Source organism: Peromyscus maniculatus, chromosome 2 (genome assembly GCF_049852395.1).
Source record: "Peromyscus maniculatus bairdii isolate BWxNUB_F1_BW_parent chromosome 2, HU_Pman_BW_mat_3.1, whole genome shotgun sequence".
NCBI lineage: Eukaryota > Metazoa > Chordata > Mammalia > Rodentia > Cricetidae > Peromyscus > Peromyscus maniculatus.
This window is the reverse complement of record NC_134853.1, coordinates 94,761,622-94,789,588: the sequence shown is the minus strand read 5'-3', so window position 1 is coordinate 94,789,588 and position 27,967 is coordinate 94,761,622. Positions and strand designations below refer to the sequence as shown.

Below are 27,967 nucleotides of genomic sequence, written 5' to 3'. Positions count from 1 at the left end.
GTTGTGATACCTGGAGAAATGGCTCAGCAGTTAAGAGTGCTTGCTCCATGGATCCTTTCAGAGAGCATGTGGAAATCTGATCTTTGGATGAGAGTTCTGTTCCTGGCCAGAAAATGGGTAGTGGCTAGGGAGAAACTCTCTAATTGTTTGTTATGCCCATTTTGTTGGCTATAATCACTGGCCTAAAGTCCCCCTCTACTGAGGATGTCATTAATGCCCACAATAATCACTGCCAGGAACAATGTAACACCAACATATTTATCACTGTCATTTCATCCATGACTGATATTTTCCCTGCCTCTGCTGACAAGGAGATGAATGAGAATGGACATAAAGTAAAGGAATAGAATGCTGTGGGATGTTCTGTAGGTCCTGTGGGAGCCCATTCTCAGGTTCTTTGTGGCGTTACCCAGCAGGTCCGTATAGAGGATGATTAGGACCATGGGCCTGAGTGCAGGTGTTTGAGATGGTCTGCACTTGGCTGTGCTGGGGGATGGTCTGTATGTCAAGTTGCTCTGATTGGTTAATAAATAAAACCTGATCGGCCGTGGCTAGGCAGGATAAAAGGACAGAAAGGCAGAAGGAGACGCTGCAGCCGCCGCAATGACCAAAGAGGCTGCAGCAGCCGCAATGACCAGAGAGGCTGCAGCCCCCGCCATGACCAGCAGCATGTGAAGACGCCAGTAAGCCACTAGCCACATGGCAAGGTATAGATGTATGGAAATGGACTAATTTAAGATAAAAGGAAATGGTTAATTTAAGATAAGGACAGTTGGCAAGAGGCCTGCCACGGCCATACGGTTTGCAAGCAATATAAGTGTCTGTGTTTATTTGGTTGGGTCTGAGCGGCTGTGGGACTGGCGGGTGACAGAGATTTGTCCTGACTGTGGCCGAGGCGGAAAAAATCAAGCTACATTTGGCGCCCAACGTGGGGCTAAAGAAAAAAAAGGGTTAAAGAAAAAAAGGGAAGAAAAAAAAAGGGACTAAAGAAAAAGGACAAATGAACAGGGATAAAGGCCGGTGTTATGAAAAAATAAATAAATAAATAAATACTAAAGACAAAGTCCCTTAACCAAGAGGCGCTCCAATAAAGTGTGATCTGAGAAGGATCCTCGCGTGGTGGTAAAGAGGATTCAGAACTCAACACACGGAGCGGTGACGTCGGTAAGTTCTCCAGGAACGGTGACGTCGGTAAATGCCCCACAGTTCCTAAATTCTCTCTCTCAAATGAGCGGCAGCCGCCGGTTTGAGTTACTGGCGGGTTCCTGGGGCTTGGAAGAGAGAGGAAAAGGAACATAGACAGTTATATAAAGAAATAGAAAGTTTAAAAAAGCCATGTAAAGATGGATATCACACAGAGAGTTTGGATTATATTGTCTTTGGGATTTTTAACTGCAGAAAAACATTTGATCGTAAAAGATGTTGAGTTAAACCAATATGTATATATTAAAGATATCTTGACTTTAAAATTTGGATATAAGGATGTGTTACTTTGGAAAGGAGACTCTGCTTTTATCTCTACAGAAAGCCAGAGGCTATGGATTTTTTCCAGATTGAGATACATCAGGTTTGACCAGCCAAGACCCCCTGAAAGGTCTCCGATGACACCATGGCCCAGATGATCCAACATCCAGAATCGTTTCAAGGCAACTGGCTCAGACGATACGGTCTCACGGACTACTCCATGATCCTAAAATTTTCTTTGCATCCCCATAAGATACAGCGCCCCCCTCCAGCAGGAAGTAGTTAAGAGAAGCTACGCCCAAATTCCCAAATATACCAAGCTGACTTTGGAGATTTGTAAAAGTTAAAACCTTCCTTTAAAAAAAAAAAAAAAGAAAGGGGAAGTGCTGTGGGATGTTCTGTAGGTCCTGTGGGAGCCCATTCTCAGGTTCTTTGTGGCGTTACCCAGCAGGTCCGTATAGAGGATGATTAGGACCATGGGCCTGAGTGCAGGTGTTTGAGATGGTCTGCACTTGGCTGTGCTGGGGGATGGTCTGTATGTCAAGTTGCTCTGATTGGTTAATAAATAAAACCTGATCGGCCGTGGCTAGGCAGGATAAAAGGACAGAAAGGCAGAAGGAGACGCTGCAGCCGCCGCAATGACCAAAGAGGCTGCAGCCGCCGCAATGACCAGAGAGGCTGCAGCCGCTGCCATGACCAGCAGCATGTGAAGACGCCAGTAAGCCACCAGCCACATGGCAAGGTATAGATGTATGGAAATGGATCAATTTAAGATAAAAGCACAGTTAGCAAGATAAGGACAGTTAGCAGGAAGCCTGCCACGGCCATGCGGTTTGAAAGCAATATATGTGTCTGTGTTTATTTGGTTGGGTCTGAGCGGCTGTGGGACTGGCGGGTGACAGAGATTTGTCCTGACTGTGGGCAAGGCAGGAAAAATCAAGCTACAATAGAAAGAGAGAAGAAATGGGTAGACTGGGGCCTGGTACGGATGAGAACATGAAGGATTAGGTTGGAAGGGTGAAGTATAGAGGGGGAATAATGAAAGCTATTTCCTAATTAGGGGACATGTTTGGGTCAGGTAGAAACCTGGTGCAAAGAAAAGCCCCAGGAATCCACAAGGATGACCCCAGATAAGACTCTTAGAAATAGTGGATAGATAACCTGAACTGTCCATCTCTTATCAATCAGATTGGCAACTACCCAATCATAGAGCCTTCATCCAATGACTGATGGAAATAGATGCAGAGACCCACAGTCAAGCACTGGGCTGAGCTCAGGGAATCCTGTTGAAGAGAGGGAGGAAGGATTGTATGACCCAGGGGGTTTAAGGTCATCACAAAGGAAACCACAGAAACAACTAACCTGGGCTCATAGGTGCTCACAGACTCTGGACCAGCAGCTAGGGAGCCAGCAGGGGACCAGCCTACGTCCTCTACATATGCGTGACAGTTTTGTATCTTAATCTACTTGTGGTAGTGGAAGCAGGGCCTGTTCCTAAAGCTTTGGCTGGCATCCAGGAAATAATTTCTTATATAGGGTTATCTTGTCCATGCTTAGTACAAGGAGGAAGAGCTTAGTCCTACCTCATTTTGAGATGTCATGCTTTGTTGACACTCATGGGAGGTCTGCCTCTTTCTAAAGGAAAAATGGATTGGGAGAGTAGATGGTTTTTTTCTTTGTTGTTTTTATGTAGTTTAGTTATCAGCATAGTTTGGGCCACAATAAATGAATTAGGCATTGTCTCTTCTGTTTCTATTTTGTGGAATAATTTGAGAAATATCAGTGTAAATTTTTTCTTGGAAATCTGATAGAATTCTTCACCAACTGGGAATGAGCTGTTTTCTGTGTTTTGTTTGAGACACTTTTAACTATTGCTACTGTGTCACTGAGAGACTAAGGTTATAGGTCTGTTTAAGTTGCCATCAGATCTTGATTTAACTTTGGTAAGTTTTATATATCAGATATTTCTTGCCTTGCTTGAGGTTTTCCAGTTAGGTGGAGTATAGATTTTTATAGTGTGTTCATATGATTCTCCATAGTTCTTTGATGTCTGTTTTGTTGTGCCCCATTTCACCTTTAATTTATTAATTTGTATATTCTTTATCCATCTGTTAGTTAATTTATCTAATTTATCAATTTTCCTTTTTTTTCAAAGAACCAACTCTTTGATTCATTGATTCTTTTTGTTTGTTTGTATTTTATTGATATCAACCAAGTTTGAATATTTCTTGACATTTACTCCTTTTGGATATTAGTTCTTTTTGCCTATAGATTTCAGACGTGCCTTACATTTGCTAATCTAAGATCACATCAATTTGTTTTTGTAATATAGCACTTAATACTCAGTATTATACACTTGTACATTAGAAATACCTTGTTTGTGTCCCAAATGTTTGGTGTGTCATGTTTTCATTTTCATTCAATTCAAAATTTTAAATCCTTATGATTGTCTTTCTTGATCCATTTTTCATTCAGTAGTGAGCTGTTCAGTTTCTAGGAGCTTGTATACCTACTGTTGTTTCTCCTGTTGTTGATACCCTACCTTAGTCCTTGGTGGCATGCAGGGTGTTATTTCAATGTTCTTATTTCTGTTAAGACTTGCTTTGTGTCTAAGAATGTTGTCAGTTTGGGATAAAGTTTCATGAACTTCTGAGAAAGAGGTATATTCTTTTTTCTTTATTTGTTTGAGTTAATGTCTTGTAAATATTTACTGGGGCCATTTGACTTATGGCTTTGTAGCTACAGTTTTCCTGCCTTGCCCACAGTCAGGACAAATCTCTGTCACTCACCAGTCCCACAGCCTCTCAGACCCAACCAAGTAAACACAGAGACTTATATTGCTTACAAACTGTATGGCCATGGCAGGCTTCTTGCTAACTGTTCTTATAGCTTAAATTAATCCATTTCCTACCCATTTCTTCTCTCTTTCCATTCCTTTACTTTATGTCCATTCTCATCCATCTCCTTGCCATGTGGCTCTTGGCTTATTGGCATCTTCACATGCTGCTTGTCATGGCGGCGGCTGGCAGTGTCTCCCTCTGCCTTCCTGTTTTCTCTGTTCTCCTCTCTGTTAGTCCTGCCTATACTTCCTGCCTGGCCACTGGACAATCAGTGTTTTATTTATTGACCAATCAGAGCAATTTGACATACAGACCATCCCACAGCAGACTTTATTTAACTCCAGCATTTCTCTTTTTTTGCTACATGAGCTATCTATTAGCTAGAGTAGGGTACTGAAGTCATGCATTATCAGTGTGTAAGGGCCAGTATATCATTTTAACTGAATGTGGTTTTGTGTGTGTGCATGTTTGTTTTAACTTTGTTACCATGAATGTTTTGTTTAACTTTGTTTTTATTCACTTAGCTGCCATAATGTTCTGTTGTATAAATTCTTGGAAGTGCAACATCATCTTGTTTGGTCATTCTATTTATGAGAGTGTAGTGGCCTTCACTTTCTCATCTGAGAAGTTTGAGTTTGAAGTGTATTCTATCAGATATTGAAAAAGCTATACCTTCTTGTTTCTTGGTTTCATCTGCTTATGAAATCTTCCACCTTTTTACCATGGTGTTACATCTATTCTTGCTTCTAGAGTATGTGTTTCTTGGATTCAGCAGAACTATGAACTGTAAACTGTTTTCTAAACCAATCTGCTAATCTGTTTATTGGAGAATTGAGATCATTAATATTGGAAATTATTGATCAACAGTGTTTATTGACTCCTGTTTATTTGTTGATCATGTATGGGTTGTTATCCCTCATTTGATTTCTGGTGAGGGTTCATAAACTCGTTGTCTTTTCTTCATGTGGTTAACTTCTTCAGAATAAAGTTTTTCTTACAGTGCCTTCTGCATTGCTGGATTGTGAGGCATATATTATTAAATTTGTTTTTATTTTGAAATGTTTTTTGTTCTTCATCTGTTGTTATTTAAAGTTTTCCTGTGTATAGTAGACTGGGATGTGGTTTCTTAGTGTTTATATACTTCCAGGCCCCTCTGGCTTTTAGGGTTTCCATTGAAAAGGTGGTTATTAATACAATGAGTCTACCTTTATATATTAGTTGGTATTTTTCCCTTGCAGCTTTAATAATATTTCTTTGTTGTGGATTTAGTGTTTTGATTGTCAGTGTTGTGTGGGATTTCTTTTTTGGTCCAATCTATGTGGTGTCCTGTTCTTCTTCTTGTACTTCGATAGTCACCTCCTGTTGAAAATATTTTGTTTGCCTCTGAGAGGGTTTCTTCCCCTACCTCTATTTGCATTATTTATATAGTTGGTCTTTCCATAACCAGATTTTCAAAATGTTATGTGCCCAGATTTGTTTTTGATTTAACAGTTTCTTTGACCAAGATATCTATTTCTTCTAACTTGTCTTTAACACTTAAGATTCTCTTTTGTGCATCTTGTACTCAGTGAAGAACCTCTGAGGTTCTGACAACACAAATTTGTCAGTTTCATATTTATCTCACTTGGGGTGTTCTTTTGTTATTCTATGTTTACTTTCATGTCTTGAACTGTTTTGTTATTTCATTTCACCATTTGTGTTTTCACAGATTTCATTAAGGGATTTGTTCATACCCTCTTTTAAGTTCCTTGTTCATAGTCATAATTGGTATCTTAAAATCTGTGTCTTTTGCTCCAGTTACATTCCATTTCTCAGAATCTACTAGAGTAGGGTTACTGGGTTCTATTGGAGTCATAATGTTCTGGCTATTACTGATTGTGTTTTTATGCTACTTTCTAGGCATTTTGGGTTTCAATGACTGAGGTGATTTCAAGCCTTGACATTGCTATATGTGTATTGTATTCTTTGATTATTCTTGTTCTCTCTAGATTCTAGGAAAGTGTGATGGCTGTGAGTTACCTGGCAGGGAGTGCTGCTTCTGTCTATCAGTGGGTGGCAGAGAGGAGCAGAGGTGGTCTATGAGTAAAAGACTTTGAAGGGCTTCAGAAAGAACTAAGGGGACCCTGTTAGCATCTAGATGTGTTAGACATGGATAATTGGGGATGTGGTGACAAGAAAGGATTCCACAAGTAGGTTTCAGGATTGCAGTAAGTTTTCTTAAGAACCAGGGATGAAAGTGCAAGGAGGACCCGGGTCTAAATCAAGAGTTGGAGTCTTCAGTGAATGGAGTTAAGATTGAAAGAGGGACACCTGCAAGATGACTGTTATTGGGTCAGCAGTGAAAATGGAGAGATCAAAAAGACAGACAGGAAGGATAGTGTTATTTACATACCCAAGTTCCTGACAGGTGTGACCACTGGTGAACACCGGTAGAAAATATTTCTAGGTATACATGGCTGATACACTTTTATCAGGGCATGGGGAAAATAGTTCTGATAAAAGGTTTGGAGGAGTCCTCAATAAATGGAGATAGGAAGTGGAGAGAGGTCCTTGTAAGCAGTCTGCTTTTGGGGTGGGGAAGTGCTAGAGTGAGTGAAGTAGAAGACAAGAAGTACAACAAAATCACCTACCTGAATCCAAGTCAAGTGTGGCCACTGAGGATCCTAAGGAGAAAATATTCCTAGGGAGAGGGAGATAAGACAGAGGGAAAGGGGAAAGGTAAGAAAGCTCATAAATTGCAATTTCCAATTTCTCCAAAGAAGTTCTCAGACTCCATCTACCTCTAAGCATGAACAAAGCAAATTAAAAGGATAAATAAAATCAGTTTGTAAAAAAGAGTACCAAAGAAATGAGGTCTCTGAAAGGAAAGGTAAAATTCTTTGCAGACATTAAGCATCACATGGCTCCGTCACTATTATTTTTAGACTTGGAAAGAGTGCCCTTTGAAGATGTTAGTCAGTTTCAAATGGATCAAAGTAAAGGGGGTGATTTCTTTGTCAACCTTCTTTTCATGTTTCTTCTGCTTTACTGGCTCTCGCTTTATCTTGCTCTCATGATATTTCATGCATTCCTACCTGGACCTGTTCTTCCTCTCCTTTCTCCCTTCTGCAGGCATTTCCCAAGCCTAAAAGATTTTTAGAAAACTAAAACAAAAATCATGTCATTACCTACTTTGTCCCTTTGTTTTCTCACAAGTTCTCTTTTGTGAAACATATCCTCATTGAATTGTGTTCATTATGAGAAAGTGCATTGTGGAATAGCGTAGCAGGCATAAAGAGCTCACTTGAAAGTGTAGTTCATCTCAAGATAATGTGGCTTTTATGTTAGTATACAGAGCTGGAAGTGACTTTTAAAAGAAGACTTCTAATGGATTTAAAAGACTATATGAGCAGAGACCTCTAATAGCATGTCTCATGTTTCTTAGATGAGGGTCAAATAAGTCCCAGAACAAAGTGCATTTACTATCTTGGATTGTTTGTGTGTTGGTATGACTGGGCTGAGGCATGTCCAAAGTAAAACCTTTCTGTGTGTCCAGGAGGTGTTTCTAGAAAAGAGATAAGCATGTAAATTTGTAGACTGAGTAAAGAACTTCTGCACTGACCACTGTATGTGGAAATTGCTCAATCCTTTGATTCCAAGAGCTGAAGATAGAGAATTGGTGAATTAGTTCTTAGTCTACTGTTCTGACCCTTATCAGTCAGGAAGTTTAGTCCTTGCTGAATAAGTTATCTTGAGAACTGGCTGACTATGCTACTCCAGCTCAAAATGTGATTTTTAGTCTAGAACTGAGTAACTCTAAAGTTAAATAGTCCACACTTCAGCAGATCCCCAACTTTATTGATTTGTCTCATAGACAAAATCTATACTTTTGTGCAATTAACTTATTTAAAGTTAATTATCAATACCATATCATAGAGTGTTAAAAGCTACAAAGCTGGTCTGATAAACCTCACCTCTTCTTATGGCCACTTATCAACATGGCCAATAAGAAAACTGTCACACTGGGGGAGGAAAAACAATGAATAAATTAGAAGATGGTCTAAGGCTTTCATTTGATTGTATATATAATACCCCACTATTCATTGGACCCAAGACCTTGGGAAAGATATCTTTCTTCAATCAAACCTGGCCTAAATTTAAACTATAGATTGAGAAAAATGGCCTCTAGAAAAACAAATCAAGTTATTCATTTATATAATGCATAGCACCCATATATTAAATTCTTCAGGTTGACAGCTTCCACTTTCAGGCATGTTCAATTTTTATAGACTTTCAAGCAATTGGCCATTCCAACGTCTGTACAGGAAGGATATCAAGTTAGATAAAATTAAAGGCAGATGTTCTTGTTAGCTTGATTCTCCTTGTTTGTAAGTATGAATTGCTACATACCCATGACCCTATAAAATTTAGATATTAGAAAGTAGCCAGTTTGAAAACAAGTAACCCCTCTCTGATAGCATACTGGGGTTGGGGAAAGATGGTTCTCTACCTCTTGTCAATCCCCATTCCCAATACACAATCTAGCAGATGATGAGACTCATCTGAACAAATCCTGATATGCAATTAGTAGTAAAAATGTTCCTAGTGTAGCCTGATATCAGGGGATTCAACAATAAATCTACAAATACACTAGTGGATTTATTTGTTAATGTTATTTCATTGCATGGTATTATACAAGCAAATAAAGTAAGAAGAAACCAAAAAGTAGAGAATAATGTTGAAAAGGAAATGAGAACTTCATTTCACTCTCCAATTCTTACATTCTTTATATTCTTTCTTCTTCCCCATTCATCATGTAGGGGTTGATATAAGTGTTCTATTTAGGGGTGAGAGTGTAAGTGTCACTTATTTTCAACACTTTGATGAGTTATGAATTTCTGTCATCACCACTAACCACTACAAAAAGAAACCTCTGACAAAAGTTGATAGCAGTACTAATCTATTATGTGTCTTCTTCTTATGAATGGGGTTTCTGGTAAGATTTTAGAAAATTACAGGCTTATAGCTGGAAAGATAGAGTGGCCTTAAGCAGCTGGTAACTGTGCTGGAATTCTTATTTTTCTGTTGTTTAGAAGTTTGAATTGAGTCTCAGAATGAGGAACTTCTCTCTTCCTATGTGCCACCAATTTTCTCTATATGTCTATTCTCCCTAATTACAGTATCAGGTTTTCTTGTGTCTTCATAATTCCTTAGTGGACTTCTCAGTTAAGTTTGTTCCCTTCAAAGTTAATTTTTATGTATGAAAGTTGGAACTTTAGGTAGGCAAGAGTCATATCTTCAGAGACTCTTATTGTTGCAAAGAAAAATTAAGTTTAATCTTTAATGGTGGTAATCTTATTAGGGATTACAGGAGCCTTGTTGCCAAACTCCATCTTTAAATTTTATCATTCTTTTCTCTTTGTCAAGCTTCTTTTTTTTTTGTTTTTCCCCTTTTTTGAAGATATGATTAAGGTCAATGAGCATTAGCCATGATTGAATTTATGCTCATTTTTTTGCAATTTGTTTCACCAAATAACTAAATCTAAGACTGTTGAAGTTAATCTCACCCAAGATCTCAGGACACCACCAGAATGCACATCAATTCTTGATGTGTATGTACCAAAATTGCTTTTATCTAAGTTCCCAATAGTGTCTTGTCTGAATTATCATGACTGCAGTCTTTTGTTTCAGCATTTATATAAACCATTCTGCTATCCTAAACTCATAAAAAGGGTCATGTTAAACTCTATTTACAGAGCTCTAAGGTGCAACCCACACCTCCAAATTATTCCACATTCCTCCTATGATTTAATTCCCATAGCCTAAGGACCACATGGACAACTTTATGACAATAATGACACCACTTTTCTCTACTATTTTCTGGTTTTGTATCATTCTCATTGAGATGAAAATTATCTGAAAAATGCAAATATTCTATTTTAGAAAGTAATTGTTTGTTTTGGCTCAGATTTTAAGAGTATAGTTTATTTAAGCAGGGAAGGTCTGACTGTGAGGAGAGCTCTAGCTCTCACATCATGAGTAGGAAGTACTGGTTCATCTTGCATCTTCAGTCAGGAAACAAAGAGTGATGAATATTACTGTTCAATTAGCATTCTCTTTTTTGTTCACTCTAAGACCCAAGCCAACAAATGGGATTATGATGCTCACATTAATGGTTTCTGTTATCTCCTCACTTAGGTCTCTCTGAAAATACTCTCATGAGCACATAGGAGTAGGTTTCCATGGTAATTCTAAATCTAGTCACTTCCATGATGAAAATTAAATATGACATTGTGGTAGTATTGGCTGATATTACTTTCTTCTCATCTTATGAGAAGAACATGTCCAAACTGCATGCCAATATCGGCAGGATACAACACTTAAACTTAAATTATATGCTGAAGTTAAGTCAACTGGACTTCAGACAATATTAACTAAACCCTAGGCAGTATTCTGGCAAGCAAAAAAAAATTCTCATTTCTATACATTTCTAGGATTTTTATGATTATCTGTCATACACTGACATAAAAAATAAAGACACTGAGGATTCAGTTCCTGTCCAAACTAGGAGATATTTGCATCCTCCTTAATTAAATAAAATTTGTTTTAAATAATTGTACTGACTATAAACTCAAGGTCAACAAATTACCAGTTTTATTTTCTCTGAAGACCACTTTCATTGAAGATTATTATCATCTTCTTGTGTTTTTCACAATGTTTTTCTACTGTGTGCATGCACTCCATGTCTCCCTATGACTAAATTTCCTATCAAAGATTCAATTTAACTTAATAATCCCTAAAGAAACTTTGTTCCTAAATACAATCACATTCTTAGGCATTAGTGAGAAAGTATCAACATAGAGATTTTTGTAGGGGACATAATTAGTCCAAAACAGGTTACCATACATAGACATAGCATAAAACTATATTATATATAGTGATAACTGAAGCAAACTAGGGCTGAATCTATAGCTATGCCATCTTTGTTGGTGGTGATAGGATTTATTCATTATCTTTTACTGGGCATCAGTGTTTTCTCCAGCAGTTCTGAGTACTGTCACAAAAGCTTCTTATAGCACAGATCATTAATAAATATCTCATCAGACAAATTTGGAAAAAGATGTAATTAACCTCCAAAAATACAATCCCTATGCTAGTTTCAGTGCTTTCTCACTTCTGCCTGTTAGTTCCTTATGAGATGCCTGGCTTCCTGTGCAACATTGTTTTATGCTGTACACACATGGAAATCTCCTGAATAAATTGGGAGGGTGTGTGGGGATGAGGAGGTAAGGGGAAGTAGCAAAGGAACATAAGGAAAGAGATTGAGTTGAGGGAGGGGCAGAAGGAGAATAAAGGAGATACCTTGATAGAGTTAGCCGTTATATGGTTAGTGAGAAACCTGGTGCTAGGGAAATTCCCAGGAACCCACAAGAATGATACCAGCTAGGACTCCAAGCAATAGTGGTGAGGGTCCCTGAACTGGCTTTCCCTTGTAATCAGATCAATGACTACCCAATTGTCATCACAGAACATTTATCCAGTAACTGATGGAAGCAGATGTAGAGATCCACAGCTAAGCACTGGGTAGAACTCCTGTAGTTCAGTCGAATAAAGGGAGAAAGGATTATAGAAGCAAAGGAGTCAAGGTCATGATGGGGAAACCCAAAGAGACAGCTGATCCAAGCTAGTTGGAGTTCACTGATTCTGCACTGACAGCTGGGGAACCTGCAGGGGACCCAGCTAGGCCTTCTGAATGTGGCTAACTGTTGTGTGGCTTGGGCAGTTTTGGGGGCCACTGGCAGTGGGACCAGGATTTATCCCTAGTGTATGAACTGGCTTTTTGGGCTCATTCCCTATGGAAGGATACCTTGCTCAGCCTCAATACAGGAGGGAGGGGCTTGGTCCTGCCTCAACTTGATATGCTAAATTTTGTTGACTCCCCATGGGTTGCCTTACCCTTTCTGAGGAGTGGATGGGGGTGGGGTGGGGAAAGTTGGGGAGTGAGCAGGAGTGTAGGGAAAAAGAATTATGCTTGGTATGTAAAATGGAAAAAAAAAACTTTTAAAGGAAAAAATGTGAATACTAATTTTAGAAAAAGAATCAAGTTCAGAACATCCCTCTCAAGAGAATGGTTTTAGTCTTTGCTCATACATGTAATCCTCTCCAGAGAGCAGAGGATCTCCTTATAAATAATCAAACATGTACTTTGTTATTATTCATATTAGTTTTCAATTCAGTTGGAATTACAAATTATTTTTTGATATGCCTGTTGCAAAAATTGTTTTTCAAGGAGACCTAAGACAGCAAAAAACTGTAAGAAGAGCTTCTTGTAGGAGGTCACTTATTTCTCAATGGGTAAAATATGCTTTGCAGTGAGTTTTCTCTTTTTTAATCTTGAAAGGCAAAAGACAACAAATACCAGAGGCAAACTCTTTAGCAATTGAATTGTCTAAGTCATTCTATGCTGCTTTATAAAACACATTGCTATACCTTGTCTTGTGAGTCAGTATGTATGGCAAGTGCTAAATCCATGAATCAGAGCAACATTTCCTACGCCTCTTCTAAAAGCCTTCAATGGAAGTATGCAAGCTACCTTTACTTTTTCATCAGTTTCTGAAGTTTCTAAAAAGAAAGGGGAAAAAAAAGGAATTGTGCTGACGAATAAACTGGGTCAGGTAACTGTTCTGTAATAACGATGGCATTTTGAAGTGTCACAGTAGCAGCTAACTGTAACAGGAGTTCAGTGGATCAAGCTCTTCATAAATTTATCTCAGGGCCTTGGGTAGTATTTTTTTTTCTTAATAAAAAAATTAAACACTGTTGACTCCTACCTGCCTTTGGACTTCCTTATTGCTCAGCCTATTCACTTAAATAGCATATTTTTTAAATACTCTAAAAATGCAAGCAATTAAAAAATATATTTGCCAAGAAAAGTTTATGGTGAAAACTCTTTAGTTAGTCCATATCCAAGACTACCAGACTGTGGAATTACCACAGCATTGTCAGAATTTCAGTAGGTAATTTGTCTAAATAGGTTTTGATAACTTAGCGTCAGAGATGTTTTCCATATCATTAGATTTCCAACTAAATTCTTCTACCTTTTGTGACAGAGACATTTTTTTTCCTGAATTCTCTAACCAGGAAAGAAGTAAGTTGTAGTTTTGTTTTTATTTAAAATGACAACATTAGCATATTCAGAGTGAAATATGTATGGCTCAACAATTGAGTCAGAATCAGATACTGTTAACAGGAACATAAATGATGAATCAATTGGAAAAGTGTTGACATCCATGTCACCTTGGTATTAATGGGATATGCATTTAATGTTGGAGACTGCTGACACATTTTCTATAAAATCTATTCTGTCTTTTAGGAACGAGACAGTGGTAAAGAAAGCTGGAGAAATTGAGGGATGTCATTTCTGAAGATACCTTTTAATAGTACATGTAGAATGTGTAAATAATTCCACGTGGTATAAAGTGTAAGGTTATATGATGTACTAGTAAGAGGAAGATTTTGGAACCATGGAAGAATTTTAACTATGATCACAAGGTAGAGAGTTATTGTTTTTCATGTTGTTGCAAATGTTTTTAGCATGTATTATTTATAAAAAGCAATGTGCTTTATTATTACATTTCTATGTGTGTGTGTGTGTGTGTGTGTGTGTGTGTGTGTGTGTGTGTGTTTGAGTAATCTAGAGGAACAACACAGATAGAATGAGTATATATTACCAAGGTAATTCATTATATTGGCTTATATGATATGAGCAGAGAAATCCCACAGTGGCTGCCAGCATGCTACTCAGAAGCTGAAAACCATCAGCTGCTCAGGCAACAAGGTTGGATGCCTCAGCAGTTCCACTACGCATTGAAGATCCAAGGATTCCTAGAAGATCCAAGGATTCCTAGAGAGCCACTAGTCTTCAGTCCACATTGGAATGTGGAATCTACATTCTGACAGTATTGAAGGCTGGCAGTGGTGGAAGCTACACTGTGGATGCTTATATCAGCAAAGGTGAAGGTGGGCAAGCACAAAGCATTACTTCCTCCTTAGACAGCTTTCTATTAGGAGGAGGGTATTCCTTCCTCAGTTGACCCTTCCTCAAAAGACTTTTACAGATCTGCCCAAGAGTATGTCTCCTAACTGATTCCAGTTTCTATCAACTTGGAAATCAAGATTAATCATCACAATGTATATAATTTCCTTTGATTAAATTCATTACTCCATTATCCTCTTTTGCTTCCCCCCATCTCCTATTGTTGCTCCTCCCCTTTCTTAATAGTTCCCCTTCTACCTCCATTTCTGTTTTCTATTATTCAATTCCTTTTTTACTTAAGAATTTTTTTCACTCATTCTGCTTATCAACCACAGATCCCCCTTCCATCTCTCCTCCTGCTCTCCCTAGTTTTAACACCCAACCCACCCTCTGTCCCCTCCTCCAAAACAGTAAAGTCTTTCATGGGGAGTCAGCAAAGCCTGGTACATTTCATTGAGACAGGACCAAGCCCCTCCCCTTGCATCAAGGCTGAGTATCATAGATAATTAGCTCCAGAAAGTCAGCTCATGCACCAGGGATAGAGTCTGATCCCACTGCCAGGGGACCCTCAAGCAGACCAAGTTACAGACATTATGGAAAATAGTGTAGAATTTTCTCAAAATACTAAAAATAGAACCACTATATATGATCTAGCAATCATATTCTTTGGTTTATTCTCAAAGTAGTTGAAATTATGCTAAAGAAATATCTGCACTCCCATGATCATGTGTTGGGTCATGTGTATATACACATGTGCACATTTAAATACTAGTGAGCCTTAAGAAAAGAAAACAACTGTATATGGGAGATATCTTTAAAATATGTAGTTTGGATAAATCTAGTGCTTTTTTATAAACCAATGTCTCTTAGCTGCCAAAAAATTCAAAGACAACACAATAACATACAGGATCCAGGGTCTCTGTGTATTTTCAATTTTTACATAGCTTATTATATTTTTTATTATTCTATTCCTTTTTAAAGGTCTTTCTTTCCCCTTTTTCTTTTCTCTCTTAAGCCTAAACATATTTTTAAACACACTCTTACTTGTTTAGAGGTTTTTACCACATGAATTTGTCTTTACTGTGTATCTGTAACCTTTTTTGTCTGCATGAGCAAAACCCTCAAACACCCCATGCCATGTGTTGCTTAAGACCACAAGCAGTGGCTGAGAGTCACCTCTCTGTACTGTCACTATGTAAAAGACTTCAGAAACTCACCATGTGGCTTAGCTGGCAGTTGCCAGGAGACAGATCTCTGTACTGTGGCCACTATGAGAGACACAAGACTGAGAAGATCAGTTTAGCTCTGTTTTTTTTGTGTTTACAACCTTCTTTAAGCCTTTTCAGGTCTTATGTGGCAAATAGACTGGTTATTACAACTGTAATCCTTATTAAATAACTTTTTTTGTTGTATATGATCGTACTATGTTAAAGTTAAATCTTTCCTTTTTAGTTACACAAAAATGGTGAAATGAAGTGGAATAATCTGTAGCATGAATCTTAAAAGAACTTAGTAATAAAAACAAACCCAGAGCCAGGTACTGGGGTGAATGCTGAAAGATCAGAGAAATAGAACAAGCCACATCCAACCTCACCTTGCCAACTTCTCAGCTGATCGTGTTTCTTCAAACTGGAAGCCTCTGAGTCCTCATCCAAATGGATCTCAGCTGAACTGCTGCTAAAAGCCTAAAAGCTTAAAAAGCTAAAATTCCTGGTCCTCGTGCCTTATATACCTTTCTGCTTTGTGCCACCACTTGCTGGGATTAAAGGCTTCTGTCTTTCCCAAGCAAGACATGAGATCTCAAGTGCTGAGATTAAAAGCATGTGTCATCATGCCTGGCTATTTCCAGTGTGGCCTTGAACTCACAGAGATCCGAATGGATCTCTGCCTCTGGAATGCTATGATTAAATGTGTGTGCTATCACTGCCTAACCTCTATGTTTAATATAGTGGCTGTTCTGTTCTCTGACCCCCAGATAAGTTTATTGGGGTGCATAATATATCAACCACAGTAATCTTTCTGTACACTGTGAAGATTTGTCATTCAGATTGGTTTAATAAAAAGCTGACTGGCCAGTATCCAGGCAGGACAACCAAACTAGGAAAATGATTGAAGAAGGTCAGATTAGAAGACACTAGCTAGCTGCCACAGAAGCAGGATGTGTAGAAAATGAAGTAACAAGCAATGAGCCACGTGGCAAAGCATAGATAAGAAATATGAGTTAATTTAGGAGTTAGCTAGTACCAAGCCTGAGCTATTGGACAAGCATTTATAAGTAACCTTAAGTTTTCAAGTCAGTTATTTGGGAAGTGGCTGCTGATTATTTGATAGCAGGTGCTTGGGACAGAAAAAAAAAAAACTGCCTACACACTATAAACTATTTAGTTAATATAGTGTAATATAATTCAAATTTCAAGCTGTGTCTATTGTAATCTAATGGTCTTTTGGCCTATACTAGCTTTTGTATATAATTAATTGCACCTTACTTATTTCTGTAAATAATTTCAAATCTATTAAGAGTGTCAGACAACCATAGCAGCTAAATTTCTAGTCAACCATAAGCTGAAAACTTGCAAAAATGTACATTTCAGCCCCTTGTTTCTGTATGCCAGTTAATTTTCTCTGACTGAAAGGAAAAGGTACATGTGAGAAACATGTACTTTAAATGAGTCACTAAAATATTTTTTGAAGAGTTTGACCCATAGGAGATTTTAATGAAAGATTTCTTTATAAAATTTCAATCTTGTAACAAAACTGCTGTTGCTTCCTTATCTGTATTTATCACTTCTCAGACTCTGGTAGAAGTTGAAATGTATTTTTTTTTTTTTTTAGCTATCCTTAGCAGGATATCATGATTGATTATTCATAGTTTTACCAAGAAGTAAATAGGAAAATAAAGGATAAATTTAAACTAAAATTCAAAATAAATGCATTATTATACACTTGATTCAGATATCAACAGTACCCCATTACAGATAAATTTGGTACCTGGATTCATAATACAAACACTGTTAAGTTATGTGTCAGTTGGGTTGCTTTCTGGATCCTTCTGTTTTGTTATAACAATTTCAAAAACCACTTCTCTCCTACCAGAATTCTGTAGACTTTGACTGGACACTTCAGTAGATAACCGACCTTCAATTTATTTCAGAAGACTTTAAATTGAAAGGTGTGTTGTTGATTTGTGTGTAATACAGATCATCAAAGATATAAGATAATCCTTAATTTCAATGAGTTTTTGCTTATCTGAATTTCAAATCACTAATGAATATAGCAAATTACTAGTATGCTTTTGTTTTAATGGCTTCAAATTCTAGCATCTATGGGATATTTTCTTTTGTTTCTTCTTTATAATATGAAATAGTAACTAAAATGTTAACTAATATTCTAGCATATTTGTTTCCACTTACCATATCCCAAAAATTCTGGTCAGAATTGGAACAGAAAATCATAGCCAGTGCCCAGGATTTTTTGAGTTTAAATTAATTCTTATCCAGGGACTCCAAGTGAAATTATACCATCCACGACCCATATCTCCAATATAACATCTAGCTTGCTGTATATTTCTCCAGAAGTCTTGTTGTTTTGCAGGAACAGTAAAGATCTTGTTATTTTTGAGTTTTCTGTTTTCTTTGCCCTAAATATTTTTATCATATCATTTCTTTTTTTGTCTTGATGTGTGTATTTTACAGATGTTTTTCCGACAAACTTGCCTAAAATAACTTTCCTTATCCCCAGCTTCTCTTCTTTTAATTTTTCACTTTGCTTATTTGCTGTTTGTTTACCTTTTTCTTTGTATGGATCATTACATTCGTTGCCTGGTTTTTCTTTTACCATTATCTAATATTCATGATTGAAAGAAATTTGTCTTTTTCAGAAGATATTTCTAGCCTCTACAAAATTAGATACTTCAACATAGGTGATGCCTTCATCTTTTTCAGTGGTGTAAGGCATAATCTTGATTGTCACCTATATGGAATCTGTAATCAACTGAGAGAAATTCCCTCTTCTGGGCAGGTTTATGAGGGCACTTTAAAAAAGGATTATCTGAGAGGAGATGGCTATCTCAAAGAGTTGGAGGCACCTTCTGTGGGCAGTCTCATGATAAAGAGATCCTAGATATAACATGATACAAGGACAACGCAGGAGCAACTGCTATTTCTTTATCTTAAATTTTAAAAATTTCTTTTAAAGATTAGAATATCACATCATTTTACACTTTACTTTCTCCAAACTCTCTTATGTCTGTTTGCTCTCCCTTTCAGTTTTATGACTTATTTTTTCATTAATTGCTTCTGTGTGTGAGTGTGTGTGTGTATGTGTGTGTGTGTGTGTGTGTGTGTGTGTGTGTGTGTGTGTGCATGCACGTGCATGTACATAGCGGTATAACTGTAATTATAAATACATATCCATACATACATAAATATGCATATGTATGTTTATACGTAGTTTTAGAAACTAAAAAATTAATTTGTATTTATACACTAGATTGGTTTTCAGTTTGGGCATTTTTCAGCTTCTGAATTGGAAGGAAACAAAAATGAAGGGCTGTCAGCTAACACTTTTTTGATTACTATAGCAATTATGTGGCAAATGTATATGTTCTTCAAGAGGTTTGCAGATACATTCATGTTAAATAACCTTGTATGAAGTGAAATTCACTTAATATAGATATTCATCTGAGGTAGACATGATTACGTGCAAACTGAAAGCTTAATAGAAAAGTACAAAATGTGAATGATAGAAAAATACCTCTGAATCTTAAACCATGTTCATATATATATATATATATATATATACACATATACATATATATATGTATAATGAAAGAAGACTAGAAAATAAATTGTTAGTTTGCACTGAAAATCAATTATAACTTCAGTATAACTTTTGCATTTAATTAAACCAATGGTAATCCATAACTATCAGCTAATAAACAGAGAGGCAACAATGTACTGTGCACTGTCACTTCTTTGCAAGGTTAACAAACTGCATTAACTATTCACTCATCACTAATTCATAATTAATCAGTCCTTGGAAATTACATTGTATAATAAATGAGGATAGATATGATTCATTAAAACTTCTAATTAATTCTATTTAATACTGTTTCATAGTTCATTGATTAGTGCTGGGAGTTAGACTGTAGGGTATTTGATGTATTACTGGTAAAGAAATAAATAAGGGGAATACTATTCAAAATTAAACATAAATACTTGTACACTGAATTGTCAGATATATATCACCATTGTGTTTGTGTCTGCACTCAAGAGTTTTTTAGCATTACAAAGTAGAAAAACTCATTTTCAGGCCCTTATCAATGTATTGTAAAACCTCTTCCAGGTCCAAGCTTAGTACTTAGCATTTCTGGATTAATACAAGTGGAGTATACTCTGTTTTGTTTTAGTAATTATCAATGTTTTATGGGTTAATAACAAGATTATTGTTAATTATGTATGGACATATTGAGAGAAAAACCCACGTTTATAGAAAGAAAAATATTGCCAAACAATTATGGTTTGAGCCGGGCAGTGGTGGCTCACGCCTTTAGTCCCAGCACTCGGGAGGCAGAGCCAGGTGGATCTCTGTGAGTTCGAGGCCAGCCTGGTCTCCAAAGTGAGTTCCAGGAAAGGTGCAAAACTACACAGAGAAACTCTGTCTTGAAAAACCAAAAAAAAAAAATACAATTATGGTTTGAGATTATTTTATTGCACTGTGTGTGTTAAGCTAAACATTATAGATAGGAAACTTCTGTTAATAAAATCCATGTATATTAATTATAATTATTGTGTTCAAGAGCAGAAACAAAAGACTTTGAAGTTTATCTTCAGTATCTGGATCAAGGAGAGTCACCAGTAGTAATAAATTATTTAATATTTAAATATAGAAAAAGGCATTGTTAGTTTCTTTTCTTTCTAATTTGCTAACTACGTAGTATGTCTCCAAAATACAGAGGGAGCAGGTGGTAACAAACATGTGTCAAATAATGTATCCTAAATGTGTAAAGAACTCTTAAAACTCAGTAATGACAGAGCAACCAAATCTATTACAGATTTGGAGAATTATGTGAAAAAAGACAGGCACATTGTGTCAACACCATGCTGTTTATAATACTGCAGCTCTGTAATATATTAGGAAATCTGGTATAAATATTCTCAGGGCACCATTCATTTTGCTCCGGATTGCTTTGACCATCTTGGGTCTTTTGTGGATTCAAATGAATCTTAGGTTTTTTCCCCCCTATTTTTGTGATGAATCTTATGTGGAGATTGATTGGGACTATACTGAATGTGTAAATTGTTTTTAATAGATTGGCCATTTTACTGATATTAATTCTATCAAATAAATGTCTTTCCATTTTATAGTGTGTTATTTGATCCCTTTCTTCAAATATTTGAAGTTTAAATGGTAGAGGAATTTCGGGTCCTTGATTAGGTTTGCTCTTTTACATATTTTCTTTTTAGTTTTTTTTTTAAGGGACAGTATCCATGTTCTCTCTTCTTCTCTGCTGTTATTGGCAAACAGAATCCACTGATTTTGTAAGATTATTTTGTATCCTGACACATTGCTGAAGTTGTTGATCATTACCAGAAGTTTTCTGGTAGGTACTAGCCAGATACAGACATGTAGAAAAATGGAAAAAAAGAAAGCCCAACGTGTATGCAAAATAATAACCATCAGATATTTGTCAAAGAAGCCAAAAATACACACAAAAGAAGAGGCAACATGTTTTACAAGTGATTATGGGAAAACTATATGTCCTCATGTAGGTGAATGAGAAAAGACCTCTATCTATTACCCACACAAAAATTAACTGCAAATATATCAAATATTTTAATATGAAATCAACAATGTCGAAACTGTAGAAGAAAATACAGGCAGCACCTTATGAGTTTTAGGTGCAGGAGAGAACTTTCTGAACAGACCTCCTTTCACTCCATCATTAAGGGCAATGTTATTTTTTAATAGGAGCTCATGAAACTAAAAAGCTTATGTATAGTAAAGCAAATAAGCAATCAAGTAAGCTGAAGTCCACAGAATGGGAGTTCCTATGTATACATTTGATAGATGATTGACATCGAGAATATACAAAGAATACAAATAATAAGGTGACAAATAAATAAAAAGTGGGCTATGATGTGAACAAAGAGGTCTCAAAAGAGAAAGTAAAAGTGCTTACAAATTGTCTACAAGAATGTTCAACATCCTTAGTCATCAACGAAATTAAAATTAAAAGTAGTTTAAGAGTTCATCTTACTCCAGTCAGAATAGCTAAGGTAAAGAAAATATTTTACAGGAAATTCTGGCAAGGATATAGGGAAAGGGTATAATTGCAAATTGTTGGTGGATGTGCAAACTAGAAGATAATTATGGAAATCAGTATAGAAAATTTCAAAATGCTTAAAAAGATCTACCATATGACAGAGTTATGTGACTCCTTGGCATTTGCCTACAGGTCTTGACATCCTACATCACAGATCCTCATCAATGTTTATAGCAGCCCTATTCACAATAGTTAGGAAATAGAAACAACCTAAATGTCTTTCTGTAGATGAATGGATAATGAAAATGCAATACATATACAAATAGAATTCCATTTGGATGTAAAGAAAAATGGAATAATGTGATTTGCTTGTAAATGAATGGAGTGAGGAAATATATTGAGGGAGGTAACCCAGGTTCAGGAAGACAAACACTGTTCTCTTTCTTTGTAAACATTAGCTCTGAATCCTTAAATTTGAATACATTCTCTAGAGTAGCAACAAAAGTTAGAAATGGAGAAATGGATTATCAGAGGAAGGAGGAGAGAGGGAGTTATATAGAGAGATAGCAGGGCATGAGTGCTTTAAAAACAGAAAAGGGAAATTTGTGGGGAGGGGTGCACTACAGAAGAAGAGGAGGGTAAAGAGAAAAACAATACTGTTGATGTTTGAAAAAGCCATACAGAAGCAAATTATTTTATAATCTTACATAGTAATATGTATGTTTTATATGTCTGTGTATTTATATATAGTTTGAATATACAACATTGGGTGTTAATGCTACCCTTTTGGCCATAAGCCATCTATAAAACATCTCAGTGATAGTTATAGAAAACCTTCCTTCAAGTTGTTTGTTACCGGAGATCTAAAGGTCCTCAAAACAATGTACACTATTGCCATTGCCCTTGATATTTTTTTTCCAAAAAACTTGAAGGTATGAACTTATTGTTGATGTCACCATACTCTTCAGAGGAACTGAAAGAATCAAACTGGTAATGACCTAGAAGCCTCTTTCCCGAATGCTAGTCCTCAAATTATCAGAAAGCTTAAGGAAGAAGATTGACCAATAACCTTAAAATATCCCTAATGTTGTAGCAGTGGAATTCATACCCTGGGTGAAACCTACAGCTGCCTAGTTAGATTAGGGACCATTCAGCAGGAGGGAACTCAGACCTGGTACTATACACAATTACCCATGGCTCAAGTGTATATTGAGCTTAGTGAAAAGTATATTACTGTCATTTTCTTAAATCAGTATAGCTTCTATCATCTAAATCTCTATCCTTATATCCACAGATAACTGTAGCACTCGCTTCTCATCTTAATAAGATTCTATATGCAGATCTACAGCTGGTCAAAATGCACAGAATATGTGACTTTGACCTCAAGTGTGTGTGTGTGTGTGTGTGTGTGTGTGTGTGTGTGTGTGTGTGTATGACCCTACATCTTAGGGTCTTAAGATCAGGGAACATCATGTTTACCATGACTATATTGTTTTCTATACTAATGGGGATAGGTGAAATTTCACATGGCCTCAATTCTAGATGAAGAACTTCAGGAAACCCCTGGCGGCCAAGGAAGAAAAAAATCAGTTTTTGTTTCTAAGCTAATAAATGCAGGAAAAGGAAGCTAACCTCACTAATCATTGGGAAAATGATAATTAAAAGCATGATATATTGATCCATACCTATGGTAACTGACAAGACCAACAAAATCAAGGATCAGAAAGAATGTAGTATGTTCATGGGAATTTAAAATGGTAAAACACCAATGTTGTGAAGATATAATAATGTGTATAAATCATGGAAAGAACAGTCCTGAGCAAAGCATTCTCTTGATCATCACAATCAAGTTAATCAGTCTTTTCTTTTTCATTCACCCTTCTCTTACAAATAGATCTTAGAATCTATTTTGTATGCCTCTTCCATGTGTTACATGCAAGAAAACAATCACCAGCTCATGGATTCTTCAGTAAAACATAAGATATGATCCCTCTCATGAGGACCTCCAGATTGAGCTCTTGTTTGAGTAGATTTTTGTGAGGTACAGGGAACCATTGTAAAAAGGAGATGTCTAAGTGGGGATGCTCATAGTTGAGAGAACTAAATCTGCCTTGCTGCAGTGAGATCAGGGGACTACATAAGTTCATTCAAAATTCTAAACTTCAGTGGTCAAGGGATAATGGGATTTTGAAATCCTTTCCTCTTCCCTCACATGTTTGGGAGACTAAGCAGAAATGACCTAATTATTTCTCCTCACAATTGTTCCATCTGTAGACACTGCAAGCTTCAGCTTCTAGGGGCCTCATTTTATAAACCAAAAGATTCAGAGTATACAACTGTGAATATCATATGGCAACATTCTAGTGTATAGATACATAGAGGGCAGGGGGACCTTGTACTCACTGAGAAACACTAAGAGAACCTGGAATGTTAATCAGGCAAGGATGGTTCCTCAATGAAGAAGATAAAATCAAATACCAGAATTCCATCCAGAAAGCTGAGAGTAGTGGTTGTTAACAATTTTGTGACCTTTTTAACTATCTGAAGGGATAGACTTCACCCTAATTCCCAAGAATGATTATCCCAGACCCTCTCTCCCTAGATCATTCATTACCCATCCCTAGGAGAGATGTCACATATTCCTTATGTCCTGCTGACCTCTATGTTATTTGTCAGAGACCACATTAGATTTTTAGGTCTTTTAGCTATAGACCCACCCTCATGGTCACATGCATGTTGTAAAAGAATTGCTATGTAATCACCACTTAAGTTTTATTGTGTAAATGGAATCGGAATTATGGGCATTATTATTATTACCTGGAGACCTTTTCCAAACTCTATTGTGTTTAAATGTATCTATAATAAACCATTTCATATTAGACTCTGTAAAGTCTGATTAAGGTTGATAAAGTCAATCTGCACCAGGTTTTCATTCTTATCTATTCTTGTGGTTCACTTCTCTGTCTGCATCCCTGCAGACTCCCTCACATACAGAGAACCTGAAGTCCAGAGGGAGAAAGAAGATTTTACAACAACATTCAGATATGATTGGTGCCCAGCTGTCCTGTAATGAAGGAATGATTTGAATTTAACTGCCAAAATGGTACCAAGCAATACTTAATAATGATACTATCATAAACCTGTATTTTTCAGCCCTGAGTATACGTTGGGTTCATCTAAGAGCTTAAGAAGGACATGGGCCTACATCATACAATGCAACCAGGAAATGCACACATAAAGAGGTTAGAATGTAAGCCTACTGTCACATACACTGCAAACAATTTTTTTTTGTTGTTTTTTTGTTTTTCGAGACAGGGTTTCTCTGTGTAGCTTTGCGCCTTTCCTGGAACTCACTTGGTAGCCCAGGCTGGCCTCGAACTCACAAAGATCCGCCTGCCTCTGCCTCCCGAGTGCTGGGATTAAAGGTGTGCGCCACCACCGCCTGGCTCACTGCAAACAATTTTGACAAATATTGAAGCTGAAATCAATGAATGTTGGTGCATTCCCACCATGACCATTGATTTAAGGAAGATTCATTCACAATAGGAACATACCTGCTCTAAGAGAACAAGGACAACAATGGACAGCTGTGAGTCTGTATCCTTCCCAATATTGCCCACCATGCCAGGTAAAACCTCTCATCTGAGACTGGGTCAGCTCTTTTACGATGATAAAAATGAAGTTCCACCAGAATGCCATCATTACTTAGGAAATACTACACTTCATTTCTTATTTTACAGCTCAGTACTTGTCAGCTTTCAGCCACATCAGAATCAATTAGAGAACTTACTGGAACGTAATTTCTGACCCACAAGCTATATTTCTATGTCAATTGACATTAATGACACTGGGCTGTAGTCTATAACCACTGCTTTTAGTATTGTAAAAGGCTTGGACTCCCACATTTGGAAATGCTTGGAACCAGCAGTATTTTGAATTGTGGATTTTTTTTTTAACTTTGGAATATTTTAACATACCCAATGAGACATTGTGACTCAAATTGCTAAATGGTCTTATAAATAAAAAACCCAGAGCCAGATATTGGGGTAAATTCTGAAAGATCAGAGAGACAGAACAAGCCGCAGTCAACCTCACCTTGACAACTCCTCATCTGATCCTGTTTCCTCAGACTGAAAGCCTCTGAATCCTCACCCCTGAGGGTCTCAGTGAACTGCTTAAAAGCCTCTAGTTCCTGGTCCTCACGCCTTATATGCCTTTCTGCTTCCTGCCATCACTTCCTGGGATTAAAGGCCTATGTCCTTCTCAAGCAAAGACATGAGATCTCAAGTGCTGGGGTAAAAGGTGTATACAACCATGACTGGCTTTGTTCCCAGTGTGGCCTTGAGTTCATAGAGATCCAGACAGACCTTTGCCTCCTGAATGCTAAGATTAAAGGTGTGTGCTGCCACTGCCTAATCTCTATGTTTAATATAGTGGCTGTTCTGTTCTCTGACCCCTAGATAAGTTTATTGGGGTGCACAATATGACCACAAGGTATCTTAGGGATGATATTTAGGTTTATAAAGTTCATTCATGTTTCATATATATACATATATATTTCAAATAATATAATACTCAATATATGTGATATAATAGTTTTTCCCTAGGGTTAATGATCTGTCTTTCCACAGATTTTTAGCCTGGTAATATTACCAGGTACAGGTTTCATCTTGTGTAGGGTACCTTAAATACAACACCTCCTGAGAATTTTCTATTTGAGCCCAGTTCACTTAGAAGGCGACGGTCGAGGGAAAGAGAGTGGGAGATCCTAGCTGGATCAAGAAAAGAGAGGGAGAACAAGGAATAGGAGACCATGGTAAATGAAGACCACATGAGAAGGGGAGGAAGCAGAGAGCTAGGGAGGCCCACGGAGATCCACAAAGATACCCCCACAAAAGACTGCTGGCAATGGTTGAGAGATGGCAGGAACTGACCTACTCTGGTGATGGGATGGCCAGACACCCTGATAGTTGTGCCATAAACCCCATCCAAGGACTGAGGAATCTGGATGCAGACATCCACGGCTGGGCCCCTGGTGGAGCACTGGGAGTCTAACTAGTGAGAAAGAAGAGGGTTTATATGAGCGAGAATTGTTGAAGCCAAGGTTGGATAAAGCACAGGGACAAATAACCAAATGAATGGAAGCACAGGATCTATGAACCAAAGGCTGAGGGGCCCCCAACTGGATCAGGCCCCCTGAATGGGTGAGACAGTCTTTTGGCTTGATCTGTTTGGGAGGCAGCTGTGCGTTGGTGCCGGGTCCTGGGCTCGTTGCATGAGTTGGCTGTTTGAATCCTGGGACTTATGCAGGGACGCTTGGCTCGGTCTGGGAGTGGGGGACTGGACCTGCCTGGACTGAGTCTACCAGGTCGACCCCGGTCCTCGGGGGAGACCTTGATCTGGAGGAGGTGGGAATGGGGGGTGGACTGGAGGGAGTTGGAGCGGCGCGAGAGGGGGAGAACAGGGGAATCTGTGGCTATTATGTTGAACTGAATGGTGTTGTAAAATAAATTAAAAAAAAAGAAGTGAGCTGTAGATAACAACCACCACACAATTCTTTTCTATTATATTCTTTTTTTCAAGACATTTGACCAAGAGTCTAACAAGTTCTTTGTATGAAGAGTGAGAACCAAATGGCAAAAAGAATCTTCTAAGTTTCGTAAATCTGGTTTATGTATCTCTTTGTTGAAGTAGTAGAATTCCTAAGTGAGCAATTAGTTTGACCCTCAAATGAATTAAACTTGCATAAATACTATATGAGATGTAGAGGGGTAAGATACAGCAAGGGAGCCAGTTCTGAAGGCAGCAAAGCTGTTTTTTGGCCTTAAGCAGAGCCCTCTTGGTCCACAGCTTCTTTTCACAAAGTAGATTCTTTCATCTCAACTTGAGTTACATTTAAATATGCTAAAATGAACTGTGCTCCTCAATTTCCCTGTGCCTGTGCCACAGATACACTGAAAGATGGGAGTCACGGCAATGCCTTTAAGCTGTTGACCTGGAAGCTGGGGCTACTTCCACAGAAAAACAAACAACCACCTTGTGTGGTTTCTCAGAGTTAACATCTTGCACAAAATAATTCATGAGAAGAAAGGGGGATTAGATTTGTGACTGATTTTACACCTTTCTTGAAAATGAGAATTTCTGAGAGTGTGTAAACTGATTAGACATTGATAGACAGGAAGAAGGGAAGGTGTGCGGTAGCCATTAAAGACACTTGCTCTCCAGGTTTCTGTTTTTAAGATGTCTTTTGTTTGTAAAAGACTTTTTTTAATATTATAAACTATGGAATTTAATAATGTATATGATTAAAACTCAATAATATATAACTCAAAGAGGGGAAAACTCATAAAACACTAGAGTTCATCTGTGCCTTTTTTCTATCAT

At 37.4% G+C, this 27,967-nt stretch overlaps 1 long non-coding RNA gene across 1 annotated transcript in view; it reads right to left on the bottom strand.

The window, feature by feature from the left end:
• Positions 1-27,967, bottom strand: part of LOC121827604 (uncharacterized) — a 162,722-nt gene that overhangs the window by 34,513 nt on the left and 100,242 nt on the right. Inside the window, exon 2 of the long non-coding RNA XR_006069915.2 lies at positions 6,935-6,984. This is a non-coding gene — a long non-coding RNA (uncharacterized LOC121827604). The remainder of the gene's footprint in view (positions 1-6,934; positions 6,985-27,967) is intronic.